The 18,163-nt window shown below is 46.2% G+C and overlaps 1 protein-coding gene and 1 long non-coding RNA gene across 2 annotated transcripts in view; one reads left to right on the top strand and one right to left on the bottom strand.

The window, feature by feature from the left end:
• The window catches only part of LOC149278062 (uncharacterized), a 498,960-nt gene that overhangs the window by 448,230 nt on the left and 32,567 nt on the right, over window positions 1-18,163 (top strand). The gene's annotated exons all lie outside the window — the stretch shown is intronic.
• Window positions 15,183-17,616, bottom strand: LOC149278063 (uncharacterized). Its single transcript, XR_016278796.1, has 3 exons — window positions 17,149-17,616; window positions 16,518-16,683; window positions 15,183-15,289 (listed from the first exon to the last, which is right to left on the bottom strand). It is a non-coding gene; the product is annotated as an uncharacterized LOC149278063 (long non-coding RNA).

Here is an 18,163-nt window from a genome sequence, read left to right as displayed (position 1 = left end):
ATCCTCTGCAGTTAGCTTGCATCATGCCATGTGCTCTGACTCAACACTCTATGGCAGTCTCACAGGAAATGATGTCACTTTTCAATCAAAGTATTTTTACATATATTTATTGGAATATTTTCCAACTGTCTGACTATCTGCTTCCAATGATTTCCTTATGGCAGTTCACCTACAATTTCTTCTTTGCTAGCTCCTACGAGTAAGGATACAATCATTATATGGATTTGGGGCATCCAGAACAGGGTTATGCTCGGGTCACTCACACCAACTATGGCGCGTTACAGATGGCCTGAAAGCGGTGGTTTGCCGGTGCTGCCTGTTGCTGTGTCCAGGAACCGCAGTGGCCAAACCGCGTAGTTTCCAGACACAGCAAAAAAGCAGCTCAAAAATGGCGCTTCTTTTCTGCACCCCAGAAGTGGCGCTGAGAGGCGCTAGTCGCACACTTGCAGCGTCACTTCTGCCGCGCAACATCTGGACGCTATGCGTCCGTGACATCAAAATGGCGGCGCCTGTGTGGAAGGGTGTCAATTTGTACGCTCTCTGCGCATACTAGAGTTCAGGGGTGTCTAGAATAGACCCCCCCCTTTCTAACCCTAGTACGCCCCTTCCTAACCCTAGTATGTGCGGAGCGCGTACTTTCGGCGCATGTGTAACGTGCCCAAATTAATTTAATCTCACATAGGGAGGGGTTAACGTGGGGCTAAATCTTGGGGTAACACCTTCCTCTCTTAATGCTGAGATTCAGTCTTGTCTGTCATTGTCATTGTTTACAGAAGAACATGTCAGTCATGAGAGAGTCCATACAAGAAAGAAATCACATAAATGCCAGCATTGTAGGAAATGTTTTGCCTACAAGTCAGTCCTTGTTATGCATCGCAGAATCCACACAGGAGAGAAGCCATACAAATGCCAGCGTTGTGGGAAATGTTTTCCTTTAAAGTCACACCTAGTAACACATCAGAGAGTCCACACAGGAGAGAAGCCATACAAATGCCAGCATTGTGGGAAATGTTTTTCTCAGAAGGCACACCTAGTGAAACATCAGAGAGTCCACACAGGAGAGAAGCCATACAAATGCCAGCATTGTGGGAAATGTTTTTCTTGGAAGCCTGACCTAGTGAAACATCAGAGAGTCCACACAGGACAGAAGCCATACAAATGCCAGCATTGTGGGAAAGGTTTTTCTTTGAAGGGAGACTTAGTGAGACATCAGAGAGTCCACACAGGAGAGAAGCCATACAAATGCCAGCATTGTGGAAAATGTTTTTCTTCCAAGTCATACCTATTGGCACATGAGAGAGTCCACACAGGAGAGAAGCCACACAAATGCCAGCATTGTGGGAAATGTTTTTCTTCAAAGTCAAACCTATTGGCACATCAGAGAGTCCACACAGGAGAGAAGCCACACAAATGCCAGCATTGTGGGAAATGTTTTTCTTTGAAGGGAGACTTAGTGAGACATCAGAGAGTCCACACAGGAGAGAAGCCATACAAATGCCAGCATTGTGGGAAATGTTTTCCTTTAAAGTCACACCTAGTAACACATCAGAGAGTCCACACAGGAGAGAAGCCATACAAATGCCAGCATTGTGGGAAATGTTTTTCTCAGAAGGCACACCTATTGACACATCAGAGAGTCCACACAGGAGAGAAGCCACACAAATGCCAGCATTGTGGACAATGTTTTGCTCAGAACTCAAACCTAGTGACACATCAGAGAGCCCACACGGGAGAGAAGCCATACAAATGCCAGCATTGTGGGAAATGTTTTTCTTCAAAGCCAAACCTAGTAAGACATCAGAAAGGCCACACAGGAAAGAAGCCACAAAAATCCCAGAAATGAACTAACATTATTTTTGTGGAGAAGGAATACAAAGAATATATTTTTCTTCCTTTGGTGATAAGAAAATGCCCTTGTGATTTGTGTGTTAGGTTTGTCTCTCCATATGTCTTTATGTTTTAAAGTTATATTTTCTTAATTTTATCTATTAATTGCTATTAGAGTAGATCATTGCTTTAGTTTATAAATTTGACTGGGAATTATGGGTTGTGGAATGGGTTAGCTAGATAGAGGGTGGGATTTGTTGCAGCTGGCTAGAATAGTTGTTTGATTTATAGCCTTTGGAATGTGTGGGATGTTAGATGAAGAAAGTTGGGGGGAAGGTATTAACAGGAAGGGGACTAGTTTCTGGGAATGACAAAGGTAGCCTTGTTACCTGTGGGCCATTGACTGTGGGAATTGGAGGTGGGGGCTAGGTTTGAAAGAGGGTGGAGTTTTAGGTTTTGGGGTTTTAATGTATTATTTGGCTTGGGGTGGGCAGTTCTGATTTAAATGCTAACTTAAATGCTGGCCTGATTTAAATGGGCCTTTGCGCAGCCCCCGTCACATGCTAGGGGTTGGCCGAGAACGTAGTGTCCATACCGACCTCACTCCTAGCACGTGATGGGGGCGTCAAAATGGCGGCACCCTGAACACACAGGCGCTGCCATTTTGATGCAATGGATGCGTAGCGTATGCACGTCCCGGCCCCTTTGTGACACTGCAAGTGCGCCTTTGGTGCCTTGCGGCGTCACAAAGGCACCACAACAAGAACCTGCTTTTTGTGGGTTCTTTTTGTTTGGCGATGGAGCCACACAGTTTGTTCACTTTGGCTCCCTTGCGGAGCAAACCAGGGTGGCGAGAGACTGCCATTTTTGGGCAGTCTGTATCCCGCCATTGTGTTCTTAATAAAGTTCTTTGTTATTTCAACACAATGGACTCATTGATGCATATAAGTTCTGAAGTTGCACAAAACTGACCCTTTCTTCTCTTCTCAGTCCTCAGCTCCATTCCCAGCCATATGAGCAGCAGAGGCAAACACACACACACACACACACACACTTGTGTGTATACACACATACACACACACACACACAGAGAGAGAGAGAGAGAGAGAGAGAGATCTGTATGTACAAAGCAGAGTCTTCACAGCCTTTCCCTCCTGAGTCCAGCTCCGCAGCTTGGGCTCCATTCCGGAAGGAAGGAAGGAAAAAGGAAGGAAGGAAGGGTGTAGTCCTTCCCTTCTTTCAAATGTCGACAATGGAATAAACAGCAGCAGCTAGGGCTTTGCGATCCCTGCGCATGCTCAAGAGGGGCCTTTGGTGGCAAATGTGCATGCTCAGTCTCATCCCCTGAATCTGCCGCCCTCACAGCCTGCTCTGAGGGAGGGAAGTGGGGAGAGCCCTCATTCATTCAGAATGGCTGGAGGATCTTCTGGGGAGGGGTGATGTAAGAAGGACGGAAACCCCGATCTCCTCCCCACAAAGAAAGGCAGGGAGCCTGCCAGGCCTCCTCTCCCTTCCCTGCCCCCTCCTCTGGGGATTCCTTGGGGCCCAGGTACTTGGGGGGTTATTTTGAGAAAAGAGGAAAGGGGGGACCCTTGGAGAGAGGCATGGCCATGAAGGGGAGGGGCATTCAAGGGTAGAAAGGATTTTGGGGAGCCCTCTCCCTCCTGGAAAGTGGGGCAGAGGAGAGACCCTCCCTTCTGATGACTCATTTGGTGAAGAGTTTTGTGCCAAATACAAAGCATCACACAGGATAGGGTTCAATAGCATTGGAAACAACAGTGTTGTGTTTTTTTTTTTGGGGGGGGGAGACGTTTTCTCTGGGGTCCTGGGGTGAGGAGGCTCTGTCTGGGTGGGGGAAAGAGGCAAAATCTAGGCCAAATCCAAGAGGAGGGAGATGGAGGGACCCCAAAGCCCCGTCTGGGGAGACTGACACTTCCCTGGCAACCTGGGAACTAGGCTTAAAGGCCCACAGGATCCATATTAGGCATACCCCACAACTACATACCTTTCCCTTCACAACAACCCTGCGGAGGAGGACCAACAGAGAGACCCTCAGCCCCAAAAAGAACACCCTCCTCCCGGTTTTGGGAACATGCTGAAAAGGCCTTGGACCCCCTTGAAAGGATGTAGGTAAAAGGAGTAGAAAGAAGGAATAAAGGAATGAAAACACCAAGGGAAGAGAAGCATAAAGGGACGGCTTAAGTGGGAGAGGGGGAGATCTGGAACCTGATCCAGGCACCTGCCCCCCAGAACCCACCATTAGAGCCTACCACAGATCACTGTGATGCTTTAAATGACTATTTCACAGATAATATCTCTCAGAGAAGAGCTGACTTGGATGCCAGCATTATTTTGAGGCTATAGGTGAGGTGTCCAGTGACTCTGTGAATAAGATCATACTGGATCAAATTGAATCTGTGAGTCCTGAGGACGTAGACAAGCTCCTTAGAAGTGTAAAGAAGACAACTTGCCCTCTCAACCCTTCCCCTTCATGGCTGGTCCTCCAAGGAGGAGATGCACTTAGGACTCACCTGAGATGTATCATGGATGCACCTCTTAGGGAGGGCTATTTTCCATCTTGCTTAAAAGAAGCGGTGGTACGGCTGCTTCTGAAAAAGCCCTCCCTAGATCCCTTGGACATGAACAATTACAGACCGGTCCCCCATCTTCCATTTCTAAGCAAGGTGATTGAGAGGGCAGTTGCTCTTCAAGTCCAAGTGGTCTTGGATGAAACAGACTATCTGGACCCTTTTCAAATTGGCTTCAGGACGGGATACAGAGTCAAGATTGCAATGGTCTCCTTAGATGATCTCCGCTTGAGCATTGACAGGGGAAGTATGACCCTGTCGGTGCTTTTGGACCTCTCAGTGGCTTTCAATACCGTCAACCATGGTATCCTTCTGGAAAGCCTGAGGGAATTTGGGATCGGGGGCACTGCGTTGCAGTGGTTTTGGTCCTATCTCAGAAGCAGATTCAGATGGTGATGCTTGGAAGTTTAATTTGGCATCCTTCGTCGCATCATCCTGTCCCGAATGCTATTTAACATCTACATGAAACCGCCTGGAGAGATCATCCGGAGGTATGGGATGGGGTTTTATCAGTACGCTTATGACATCCAATATCTCTCCATGCCCCAGACTTCAGCGTCAACTAAGGAAGGCATCTCCCCTCTGAATGAATGTCTTGAGGGAGTAATGGGCAAGATGAGGAAATCAGATTGAAAGTGAATCCATTTAAGTCAGAAGTACCTGTTGTTGGAGCCTCTAACCCAGGTATGGAGGCTTGTCTACTGCTCCTGGACGGGGTCACAGTTCCCCTAAAGGACTATGTTTGCAGTTTGGGGGTGCTCCTGGTTCCTTTGCTCCAGATGTCAGCTCAGATAGATGTGACGGCCAAGAGTGCCTGTTATCAGCTTCGGTTGATATGCCAGCTGCGCCCTTTCTTGAAACCTGAAGACCCAGAAACTATGGTTCATGCGCTGGTAAGCTCACATCTTGACTTCTGCAATGCACTCTACATAGGGCTACCCTTGCAGTAAGTCTGGAAACTTCTCATTCAAATATGGCAGCTCACTGTGACAATTTATTTATTTATTTGTTTAGGTTCAGGTGAGCTTTATTTATAAATTCACATACAGCTATACATTTGAGATTGTACTTTCCAGTTATTGATAACTTCTGCCAGCATCTCTTGAACATACACGATATTTACAGATTGATCATATTTACAACTTCTAATACCTTCCAATACAAGGTCTATTTATTATCTTGGCATCACCTATATATTCTGTACGGATATTTTGCCCTTTCCTGTATTTTCCCCTTACATTAGAAAAGAGGTAGAGAGCAAACTCTTCAAGTATCTTTATCTTATTTTCTGGAGTGAGATGGGCTTTTCCAACTGACTCACTTATAATTAGTATTAACTATTAATAAGCCCTTCTTTCTGGGAATGGCTCAAGCCCTTAAAGGCTCAGGCCCCTTCCTCCTCCTCCATTTTCTCCTCTGGAGGGACTGAGCATGCTCAGTGGCAGCCAGGGCAGCCATCTTCCTTCAGGGCAGAGGGGCTTCAGTGGCTGCTACTGAGCATGCCCAGATCTCTTGAGGACCATGCTCAGTACTCTCCCTCCCTCCCTTGGTGTTTCCATGGCGACAACAGACTCTGCCTGGCAACAGTGAAGGAGGCCTTTCTCAGAGGCACAAAGACACTCCTCTGGGGGGATGACATCACTGGTGGGCAACCGTCCAATCAGAGGGCAGCTGCTGGGGAAGAAGCTTCTAGAAGGTGGCTGCTGAGACTAGAGAGGCCTGAATGGGGTCCTAGGAGGCTGTGGCTTTGACCATTGGCTGCTCAGGAAGAAGAAGGGCTCCTTCTGGGTCTCCTTGGCAGGGAAGGGAAGGTGGGGCCTCCATGGGGCACTCCCCACTTTGGTTCCTCTGTGAGAATGAGGACTGGAGGGGAAGAGCCCCATTTTGGAGCCAGTGATGGGGGATGGAGGGGCTTCTGTAGGGAGGCAGCTTTGGGGCTGGAAGCAAGGAAGGCCCCTTCTCCTCCTCCTCCTCCTCCAAAGGCTCCTCTGGCTGCCAGGCCTCCTCTTCCTTCTTGGGGGTCTCTGTGGGTCTATGAGATTTCAGAGGGGAATCAAAGGGTGTCTCTGTGTGAATATATACATCTGCTTCTGTTCAGGCAAAAGAGGACCATCTCTGGTGTTGAAGCTCTTTCCAGACTCCTCTCCAAAGGCTGGATCCTGGAGGGAAGGGGATCTGGCTCTGTTTCCGTCATTGCAAACTGTTGGTCTTCTTTCAACTGGGATGGACATCCTATCGCCCACCAGATGTTGACAGACTACAGCTCCCATCATCCCCTTGGACAGCATAACAAATAAAAGAAGGATGCTGGGAGTTGTAGTACACTGACACCTGGAGGCCAAAAGAAATCCCATCCCTAGTTTAGGACTAAGCCTTGTGCGTAATCCCAGCTAGAGGGGTTTGGGTTTGGTTTTCTTAATGAAGAAAGAAGGAACCCAAGACAAGAGCCTTTTCCTGTTCCTTCCTCTGTTCAGTTGGCTTCACTCTGGAGCAACCCTAAGAAGGAGGGAACTCCAAAGACCTTGTTATTAACTGACTGAACAAGGTCTTGCAAGCTGAAAGTCTTCCTTTCCTTGACTCAGTCCACCTCCAGCCACTCTTTCTCTTTCCTGATGCCTTCCACTTTACTGACCATCCTCCTTTTTTCCAGGGAGTCATGTCATCTAACTATCTGCCCAAAGTACAATAGCTTCATTGATTTGTTTGATCTTCTAGAAAAGGTTGAGGCTTGCTTTGCTCTGAGAGTCATTGAATTCTATCTTTGGTGGTCCATGGAAGACTGCATAAGTGTTGCACATGTAACACACCTCCATTTGTACTTTCTGCAGGTGTGCAAAGAACCAAGATGGCCTCCAAAGGAAGGAAGAGAGGAGAAACTACCCTCAGTTCCTCCTTCGAGGAAGAAAATGGAGGAAAGAAGACCTTGGGACAGTAAATGTTCAGCCCTCCTTTTTTGAAGTGGAGCCATTGGGAATTTGAGAGACTGGGATGTAATGGGGGTCAGTTATGTACAATCCTCTGTCTTTCAGTGATTAGTTGATCCGTGGTTCCTGCCATCTTGCCCTTGCTTCCCCTCCCAGCCAATCAGGACCAGGGATGGCGGGAGGGACTGGGATTCCAGCCAACCAGAGCCAGGGATGGAGGGAGGGACTGGGATTCCAGCCAATGATGGCCACTCAGAGTGTCCTCAGGAGGACTTCTTCTGTTCCTGCCTTTGTCCTTCTGTGGAAAATTGATTAAGGGAGAAAAAGATGACAAGTGCAATGAACTATAAGAGAAGGTTATTGTTGGGGTATCTTTCCCCTTTTTGTTGATTTGTTTTTAGTGGTTTTAATTCTGTGGAGTTTAATTGGGTTTTAGGAATAACCTTTTCAGTCAGCATTGATTTTAATTCTTGTTAGCCACTCCTGCAGTCCCAGGGCTGGGGAAAAGACAGAAGGTGGGTGGGTGGAAAAATGATGATGAAAGCAGAGGAGGAGAAGGATCCACTCTTCCCAGAGCCACCTCCAGCTCTGTCCTGTTTTGCCCTTGCAAGGCTAGCCAACCCTCAGTCCAGAATCTCAGTGTTTCAAGCACTGAGTGAAAGGGAGAAAGGATGGTTGTCTCACCAAGTCCTGTGTAGCAAAAGCAGTGGTGGTATAATCCAGTCCACGTTCATCACGAGGCTTCGGTCATTCCAGTCCATCAGGTTCAAAGGGGAAATCTGAGAGTCCTCCAGGTCCGAGCAGGATTCAAGGTAACAGGTATTCAGCCAACATTCAAGGCAAGAGCAAGGTGTCTCCCAAGCACCACGGATGGTTCTCAACCATGCTGGACCGAGGGAGGTGCTGGGATATTTCTAACCCATCTGGGTCTCGCATGTTCTAGCTAGTGGCTTCCTACTTAGCCACAGAGAATGCCCTTGTCTCTCTTCTTCTTGGGGTCTCTCTGTGGGAGTAGGCCCCAGTCAATCTGGCTCTGGAGGAGGGAAACCTTGCTGCTGGGAACCTGACCCTGGGACTGGCTGCAGGCTTAACTCCGGAGGATCTGGACAGTGGCTGCAGCCCTCGCTTGTCCCTGGGATCTCAGCCTCCACCTCAGACTCAGAGGACAGACCTGGCTCCTGGCGGCAGGGCATGGCAAGCCCTCACCTGGAGCGCCACCTTCATTTCAAACCCCAAAGGGGGAAAGTTCCCAGAGACCTTCCCTGCAGAGTCTTGTAGGGCAACACATTTGGAAGGCACCCATTTGGGGAAGAGGAAGAGAGAGGGAGGTGCAGCGGAGAACAGGAGCCGGAATCACCTGTTCCTCTGGATAGAACTGGATTGCAGCTCCCAGCAGCTTCTAGCAAGCATGGCCAATGTTGAAGGAGAGTGGGAGTTGCAGTCCATCAACATCTGAAAATCTACCTGATTCCCATCCCTGTTGGAAAGGTTGGGTTGCTTTTAAGGAGTTTGTGGGGGGTGGCTTGCCCCCAAATTTGTTGGGTAATCAGCTCAGGACTGGCATCTCTGCCAGGATGATGTTCCTGCCACCCTCACGCTTGACCTCGCCTTGAGCCAGGGAAGAGCTGCCACACTCAGAGGCATTCCTAGTATATTTGTGCAAATCATTCATCAATCATCCCTCTCTTCCACTGCCTTTTCAGGCCCAGTGGAGCTGCTGGACAAGCAGAAGAGGGCAAGGCTTGCTTTCTCTTGCCAGACCCATAACTTCAGCACCCCTTCCCAGCAGCACACTAGGTGACACCCCCTGCACCCTCCTGGCAATGCTCTTGGCCATCTTTCTGGCCTGGGCCAGTCAGGCACTGAGCCGTCTCCTTTCCTGATCTCTCACACCAAGTTATAGTCGGTGCCCTGACTGAGGTGCTCTGGCCAGTGCTGGAGGAAATGCTTGCCTTTGCGTGGAATGGGAATCTCTGGCTTCAATAATCTTATTCAAGAAGAATATACGAAGATTCTGAGGAAGTCAGTGAGCATGTGAAATAAAAGTACTGTCAGTCCTTGGTATACGCTGGGGTTTGGTTCCAGGACCCACGGTGGATGCCAAAACCCATGCATGCTCAAGTTACAGTGGATCCTTGTTATACGCTGGGGTTTGCTTCCAAGATAATAATAATAATAATAATAATAATAATAATAATATGTTTTATTTATAGACCGCTATTCCGCAATGATCATAGCGGTGTACAATAAAAATTGCAGTACAAAATTAGCCCCTACCCACCCCCTCACTCCCTCCAGGCTGGACGATGACAGTTGGCCGTGGAGGGAGGGCTCTGTCCCTTCAGGGCAGTCCCGATGGTGTTGGACTCGCCCTCTCACTCCCTCCAGGCTGGACGATGACAGTTGGCCGTGTATTACAAAATCTGTGTATGCTCAAGTGCCATTCAATACAATGACATAGCAAAATGGTGTCCCTTATAAAAAATGGAAAATCAAGGTCTGATATTTGAAATTTACACCTTTTCTTAACATTTTCAAACTGTGTATCCTTGAATCTGTGTATAAAATAATCAGTGTATAAGAAGGGCCGACTGTACCTTAAATACAAGGGCATACTAAAATAGTGTCCCTTAAATAAAATAAAATAAAAAGAGTTACTTTTTGGAACTGATAAATTTTGAAAATATTTTCAAGGTCTGGATGCTTGAATCCATGGACAAACATCCGCGGAAATTAGCTGGGAAACAAAGCAGTCCCAGATTGCAAGCAGACCTCTAGAAATTGCCTTTGGCATCCCAGGGAGCCTCCACAGCTGGTCCAGAAACATTCTATCTAAGCAGAAAGGCAGACTAGTCCATCTTCTGGGATTAAGCTGGAGCCACGTCTAGCCAGCAAGAAAGGTCTGAAAGAGAAACAGCATGGTGCCATGGACTGAGGGCTGGACTAGGACCGGGAGACCAGGATTCGAATCCTCACTCAGCCTTGGAAATCAATGGGTGAGCCTGCATATATCACACTCTCTCAGCCTCAAAGGAAGGCTCTTCTGAATAAATATGGACATAAAAGAGACCCCTACGACTAAGTATTATACAGTGGTTTGAGTATTGGGCTAGTACTCTGAGAAAGTTTAAATCCCCACTCGGCTATAGAAACTCACTGGCTGCCCTTGGGCAACTTGCACTTTCTCAGTCTCAGAAGAAGGCAATGGTAGCAAGGTTTTTACCAGAGGACCTCAATGTGTGGGGCGGATTGTATGGGAGAAGGCGATCCCGTAAGTAAGGTTATAACCAAGACCTTGTACTGTGCCCTGGAAATAATAGGCAGCCAATTAAGAGATTTTAATATAGGTGTGATATGGTCACCTCTAGATCTTCCAGTGACCACTCTGGCAGCAATATTTTGGATTAGTTGAATTTTCCAGACTTGGTACAAGGGTAGCTTAGGTAAAGCGCATTACAGAAGTCAAGACGTGAGGTTACAAGAGCATGCATGATAGTTTTCGGTTGTACAGGTTCCAGGAAGGGGCGCAGTTGGCATATCAACCAAAGCTGATAACAGGTACTCTTGGCCATTGAATCTATCTGACTTGACATCTGGAGCAACGGATTCAGGAGCACCCCCAAACTGCAAACACAGTCCTTTAGGGGAAGTGTGACCCTATCCAGGACCGGTTGACAAACCTCCATACCTGGATTAGGATCTCCATCAAGTACCTTGGTCTTATCTGGATTCAGTTTTAATCTGTTTCTCCTCATCCAGCACATTACTGCCCCAAGACATTCATTCAGAGGGGAGATGCCTTCCTTAGTTGATGCAGAGGTCTGGCGCATGAAGAGATATAGTTGGGTGTCATCAGCGTACTGATAGCACTTCACTCCATGTCTCCAGATGATCTCTCCCAGCAGTTTCATGTAGATGTTAAACAGCATTAGTGACAGGATGATGCCCTGAGGAACACCAAATTTAAACCCCCTTTTAAAGGAACAACTGTCCCCAAGCATCTCTGTCTGGAATCTGCTTGAGAGAGAGGACCGGACCCATTGCAATGCATTGCCCCCAATCCCCAATTCCCTCAGGCTTTCCAGAACGATACCATGGTGGATGGTATTGAAAGCCACTGAGATCCAAAAGCTTCAACAGGGTCACACTTCATCTGTCGGTGTTCAAGCAAAGTTCATCTACTAAGGCGACTATAGCATTCTCGACTCCGCATCCCATCTTGAAGCCAGTTTGAAATGGATCTAGATAATCTGATTCTTCCAAGAATGCTTGGAGTTGAAGAGCAACTTCCTTCTCAATCACCTTGCTTAGAAATGGAAGATGGAGCTGTAATTGTTCATGTCCAAGGGATCTAGGGAGGGCTTTTTCAGAAGACGCTGAAGCACTGCTTCTTTTAAGCAAGATGGAAAATAGCCCTCCCTAAGAGATGCATCTATGATACATCTCAGGTCAGTCCTAAGTGCATCTCCTCCTTGGAGGACCAGCCGTGAAGGGCAAGGGTTGAGAGGGCAAGTTGTCTTCTTCACATTTCCAAGGAGATTGTCCACGTCCTGAGTATGCACAGATTTAAATTAATCCAGTATGATCTTATTCACGGAGTTAGTGGACACCTCACCTATAGCCTCTGGAATAAGGGAAGGAATACGCCCTTTCTTCCTTCCTTTCGGAATGGAGCCCAAGCTGCGGAGCTAGACTCAGGAAAGGCTATGAAGACTCTGCTTTGTACATATAGCTCTTTCTCTCTCAGTGTGTGTGTGTGTGTGTGAGTGTGTGTGTGTGTGTGTGTGTGTTTGCCTCTGCTGTTCTTATAGCTGGGAATGGAGCTGAGGACTGAGGAGAGAAGAAAGTGTCAATGTTGTGCAAAGGCAGAACTTCTTTGCATCAAAGAGTCCAGTGTGTTGAAATAGCAAAGAACTTTATTGAGAACACATACAAGGAATTCAGTGGTTAAGCCAGAACTACCCACTCCAAGCCAAACTATACATTAAAACCCCAAAACCTAAAACACCACCCTCTTCCCAACCTAGCCCCCATCTCCAGTTCCTACAGTCTATGCCCCACAGGTAACAAGGCCCCCTTTGCCACCCCCAGAAACTAACCCCCTTTCTGGTAATATCGGCCCCCAACTTTCTTCAGCCTACATCTCACCCATTGCAAAAACTAACATTCCCATAACTATTCAAGCCAGCTGTAACAAATCCCACCCCTCTATTTCGCTAACCTATACCACAATCTCCAGTAAAATTTATAAACTATGATCTATACTAAGAGCAATGAAAACCTAAACTTAACAAAATATAACTTTAAAACATAAACAGACTTATCCACAGACAAACCACAGACATATGGATAGACAACCCTTACAAACAAAAGCATAAGGGCCTTTTCACTGCTGGATTGAAAATGTATTTTCTATATTAATTCTTGAAAAAATAAAGTTAGTTCACTTCTGGGATTTGTGTGGCTTCTCTACTGTGTGGCCTCTCTGATGTCTCACTAGGCATGACTTGGATGAAAAACATTTCCCACAATGCTGGCATTTGTATGGCTTCTCTCCAGTGTGGACTCTCTGATGTGTCGCTAGGTTTGACTTCTGAGCAAAACATTTCCAACAATGTTGGCATTTGTAGGGCTTTGCCCCTGTGTGAGATCTCTGATGTATCACTAGGTATGACTTTAAAGAGAAATATTTCCCACAATGCTGGCATTTGTATGGCTTTGCTCCTGTGTGAAATCTCTGATGTATCACTAGGTATGACTTTGAAGAAAAACATTTCCCACAATGTTGGCATTTGTATGGCTTTGCTCCTGTGTGAGATCTCTGATGTATCACTAGGTATGACTTTGACGAAAAACATTTCCCACAATGCTGGCATTTGTATGGCTTCACTCCTGTGTGGACTCTCTGATGTGTCACAAGGATTGATTTACGAGAAAAACATTTCCCACAATGCTGGCAGTTGTATGGCTTCTCTCCAGTGTGGACTCTCTGATGTGTCAATAGGCTTGACTTTAGAGGAAAACATTTCCCACAATGCTGACATTTGTATGGCTTTGCTCCTGTGTGAGATCTCTGATGTATCACTAGGTATGACTTTGATGAAAAACATTTCCCACAATGCTGGCATTTGAATGGCTTCTCTCCAGTGTGGACTCTCTGATGTGTCACTAGGCTTGACCTCTGAGCAAAACACTGTCCACAATGCTGGCATTTGTATGGCTTTGCTCCTGTGTGGATTCTCTGGTGTCTCATTAGGTGTGATTTCAGAGAAAAACATTTCTCACAATGCTGGCATTTGTATGGCTTTGCTCCTGTGTGGACTCTCTGATGTATCACTAGGTATGATTTCAAAGAAAAACATTTCCCACAATGCTGGCATTTGTATGGCTTCTCTCCTGTGTGGACTCTCTGATGTGTCACTAGGCTTGACTTTAGAGGAAAACATTTCCCACAATGCTGGCATTTGTATGGCTTTGCTCCTGTGTGAGATCTCTGATGTTTCACTAGGATTGACTTCCAAGAAAAACATTTCCCACAATGCTGGCACTTGTATGGCTTCTCTCCTGTGTGGACTCTCTGATGCTTGACAAGGACTGACTTGTAGGCAAATCTTTTTCCACAATGCTGACATTTATGTGACATCTTTCTTGTGTGGACTCTCTCATGACTGACAAGTTCTTCTGTAAACAAGAACAATGACAGACAAGACTGAATCTCAGTGTTAAGAGAGGAAGGTGTTACCCAAGATTTAGCCCTACGTTCACCCCTCCCTATTTCAGGTTCAATTAATAAAGTTGGTGTGAGTGACCTGAGCATGACACTGTTCTGGATGCCCCCAAATCCATATAATGATTGTATCCTTACTCATAGGAGCTAGCAAAGAAGAGATTGTAGGGGAACTTCCATGAGGAAATCAGTGGAAGCAGATAGTCAGGCCATTGAAAAATATTCCATTAAATACACTCTTACCTCGGGATACGAATGCGCCGGGATACGAAATTTCCGGGTTACGAAAAAAAATAAAAATAAAAAGTATTTCCGGGTTACGAAGGTTATTCCGGGTTACGAATAACCTTTTGGTGCTTTTCGGCGCTATTTCGCACCAAATCGCGGCTTCTCTCCATTAGCGCCTATGGCTTTCTCGGCTTACGAAGCCTTCCGGGTTACGAAAATGGCGGCGGAACGGATTAATTTCGTAACCCGAGGGCCGAGTGTATTTTGATTCAAAAGTGGCATTATTTTCTATGAGACTGCCATAGAGTGTTGAGTCAGAGCACTTGGCATGATGCAAGCTAAGTGTAGAGGATGCTTAATGCTGTGTGGCACTAGGAGATGACTCACAACCAATACAGTATACAGCTAAAAACGCCAATATCATTCTAGGTTGCATCAATTCGAGTAAAGTTTCTAGATCAAGGGATGTAACAGTGCTACTCTATTCTGCTTAAGTCAGAATAATCCTGTGTCCAGTTCAGGGCCCCACAATTTAAAAAGGATGTTGTCAAGTTGGAACATGCCCAGAGGAAGGCAGCCAAAGTGGTGAAGGATCTTGAAACCATCAAGCCCTTTGAGGAGCAACAATAAGAGCTCTTTGGCAGTGCAACTCCCTTAGTTTCACAGAGTCCTCTTCCTTGGAGGTCTTTAAACAGAGGCTGGATGGTGTTTGGAAATGTATTCCTGCATGGCAGAAGGGGGTTCAACTGGATGGCCCTTGTGGTTTATTCCAACTCTATGATTCTATAATGCTAGTGGAATCATAGCGCCATGATAATTTAGCACAAAAGGGACATCAGTCTCATAGAAAGGACAATGGATTCAGGTTCCTTACCCACAGAAGCCACATTCTCATAATTCTCCATCATTACACAATTGTACATAAGCCTCTGCTTCTTCGTCAACAGATTCCATTCGTCTTTGGTGAAATAGACCGCCACATCCGCAAAAGTCACCTGCAACAGAAAGCAGCCTTCATCCAGAGAGTGGCTAAGGAAAAGGGGAGGAAATTGCATGGTGCATCCCAAATATTATTTCATCACTTCAGAATTCAGTGCAGGAAATAAACTTTAAATTATGTTAGCAAGCAAAAACCTGCTGCCTTTAAATCTAGTTTGTCTCGAATCCTTTCAATATAATATACTTAGGGAGCTGGACATGTTTAGCCTGGAGAATGCAAGGTTAAGAGGTGATGTGATAGCCCTGTTTAAATACTTGAAGGGATGTCATATTGAGGAGGGAGCAACCTGGGAGGGCTCCAGAAAACAGGATCCGGAACAATGGATGCAAGCTCCAAAAAAAGAGATTCCACCTGAACATTAGGAGGAACGTCCTGAGAGTAAGGGCTATTTGACAGTGGGACACACTCCTTCCTCAGAATGCAGTGGCCTCTCCTTCCTTGGAGATCTTTAAGATGAGGCTGGATGGCCATCTGACTTGTATGCTTTGATTGAGAGTTCCTGCATGGCAGGGGGTTGGACTGGATGGCCCTGGTGGTCTCTTCCAACTCTATGATTCTATGATTCTAATATCATAAACAATATAATTTAGGCCATTGCTGGGATATTGAAGATGTAGTAGGATACTCACTATCACAATACATACAGAACTTTTAGCCACCAAAGCATTATAGTGCATTTAGAAATTTCTTGCCACATTTCAGAGGCAAACGTCATTTTTAATAACAGTTTTGGGGAGCACACTGGGATTGAGGGCCACTGGGGCTACTCCATATTTAGATCCAGAGATGTTCCCCCATATCCTCCAACATTGCAGAGATGGGAAAAGGAAGACACATGTGGACAAGCAATCCAGAAGGCAGTGAAGATGGCCAAAGTTGTTTATGAGGAAGGTGACACAAATGGGGAAGGGCACAGCAGTTTGCTTTTGCTTCAGCCTCCTGGGAAGGGCAATATCCTGCCTCCCTCTTTCCTCTCTTCTCCCCACTTTTGAGTTGATGGGGTGCAAACTGAATGGCACTCAGGAATTGAAGTGAGCTGAGAGGGGGAAAGTGGGGGGAGGAGAGAGCAACCGGGACATTCTAAAAGCCCCTGAAAAAGTGGGGTGACAGAGGGTTAACCAGGACTGTCTCTGCTAAATTGGGAGCATATGTTCTCCGTTTGCTTTCATGAACTGGCCCAGCAGTGACACAGATGAAATTAATAGTCAAGAACGTCAACTCACCAAAGAATTCTTGTACCTCCGCAGCCTCTTTCTTTTGGAGCCCAACTCCCTCCGCTTGGCCTCTCTGTCAGCCATCAGGTGGGCAGGGGTCCTGGTGGTCTTGCACTTGGTCACTTCCAGCAAGAGAGGCCCCAAAGCAGCGTAGAAGGAAGCAGAGATGAAGTTCCTGAGAAAAGGGGCCAGGGTTAGGATTGACTTGGCAAGAAACCCTGCAGCACTCAAAGACACAGAGAACAGCATCCTGCTGGTGACATATGCAGGTGACATATGTCTCCTTTGGGCCAATACAGAGGTGGGCATCCCCTTCCTCCCTCTGCACCAAACAAAGCACCTTACATAGGTGCACTGCAGCTCCCCTACACAACAGATACTCCATGCCTTCTTAGAGTGGTGAAGGATGAGGAGATGGGGAATTGGAGATGGCCCCGGTTATGTCCCTGTAGCTAGATGTGAACTGAGTGCATCATAAATAAATCATCTGCTGAAACGTCCAGAGCTCCCCAGTGCTTACCCCCAGCACCATCCCCTTTCCAAAGAAGGCTGCATCCGCACTATAGAAATAAGGCACGTTGACACCGCTTTAACCGCTCAGTGCTATGGAATCTTGGGATTTTACCTTTGGGACACTTACCCTTATCTGCCAGAGAGCTCTGGTGCCACAACGAACTACAAATCCCAGGATTCCACAGGATGGAGCGACGAGAGTTAAAGTGGTTTCGAACCGGATTATTTCTCTAGAGCAGATACAGCCTAAATCAGTTGTAAAAGGATAGAAGCACCCAAGTCTTGTTTTTACCATCCCAATAATGGTTTTCCTTTAAAAAAATAAGTAGTTTGTTTTAGTCTGTAATCCTTTGGTTTAAGCATTAATACACTTATATATAAAAAGTCTGTAATCCCTATTTTTGTTGTTCTTGTTTCTTTCTATTTTTATTTGGTCATATGAGATGGCTTCCTTCTTGAGTGAAAATATCTTAATAAGAAACTTGGGAGACTTTTAAAACCTCCCAAAGGAGCCACTTTTGGCCTTTTTTGGGGTACAAGCCTCCTCTTAGAAGCCAAAGCCCAATGTTTATGAAGAATAAGAATAAGGCTTACATTAAAACTATCCTCCCCATTTCTGATCCCTTTTAAAACCCATGTTCCCCAGAAGGAGCAGAGCTGTGTAATAAGAAAACCCTCTCAGAAAAGAGACACAAAAGACACACAAAGAGACACACTTCCTTCCTTTTCGCCCAAGGAGCCTGGCCTCCTTCTCTCTCTGAAGCCTCAGGAGAGAAAGAGAGGCCTGTGTTCAACTGAGGCCTCAGAGAAGGTTCTGGAACATTATTCCCCACAGTCATAAGCAGCACAAAATGGCCGCTGGAACACAAAATGGCTGCCTCTGTCTCAGTGGTTGGCAGTTTGAGGCCTTCAGGGATCCCAAAATGAAGGATAAAAGGGCCCCAAAGTCAGAAGGGACCCCAAATAGGATTTCCAAACCTTATCAACAGATAAAATCTTTGCTGATACTATAATACAGAGAGTGACTGAGATACTAGAACATGGCCACATAGCCTGAAAAACCCACAAAAACTATCACTGAGATAGTATTAATAAATATTTTTATGTCTTTATAAATAAATAAAATTTAATAATAAGAATAA

The sequence above is a fragment of the Sceloporus occidentalis genome, unplaced genomic scaffold, assembly GCF_023333645.1.
Source record: "Sceloporus occidentalis isolate IW3139 unplaced genomic scaffold, rSceOcc1.0.p SCAF_202, whole genome shotgun sequence".
Classification (NCBI taxonomy): Eukaryota; Metazoa; Chordata; class Lepidosauria; order Squamata; family Phrynosomatidae; genus Sceloporus; species Sceloporus occidentalis.
The sequence above is the reverse complement of the archived record's forward strand: the minus strand, read 5'-3'. Positions and strand labels throughout refer to the sequence as shown.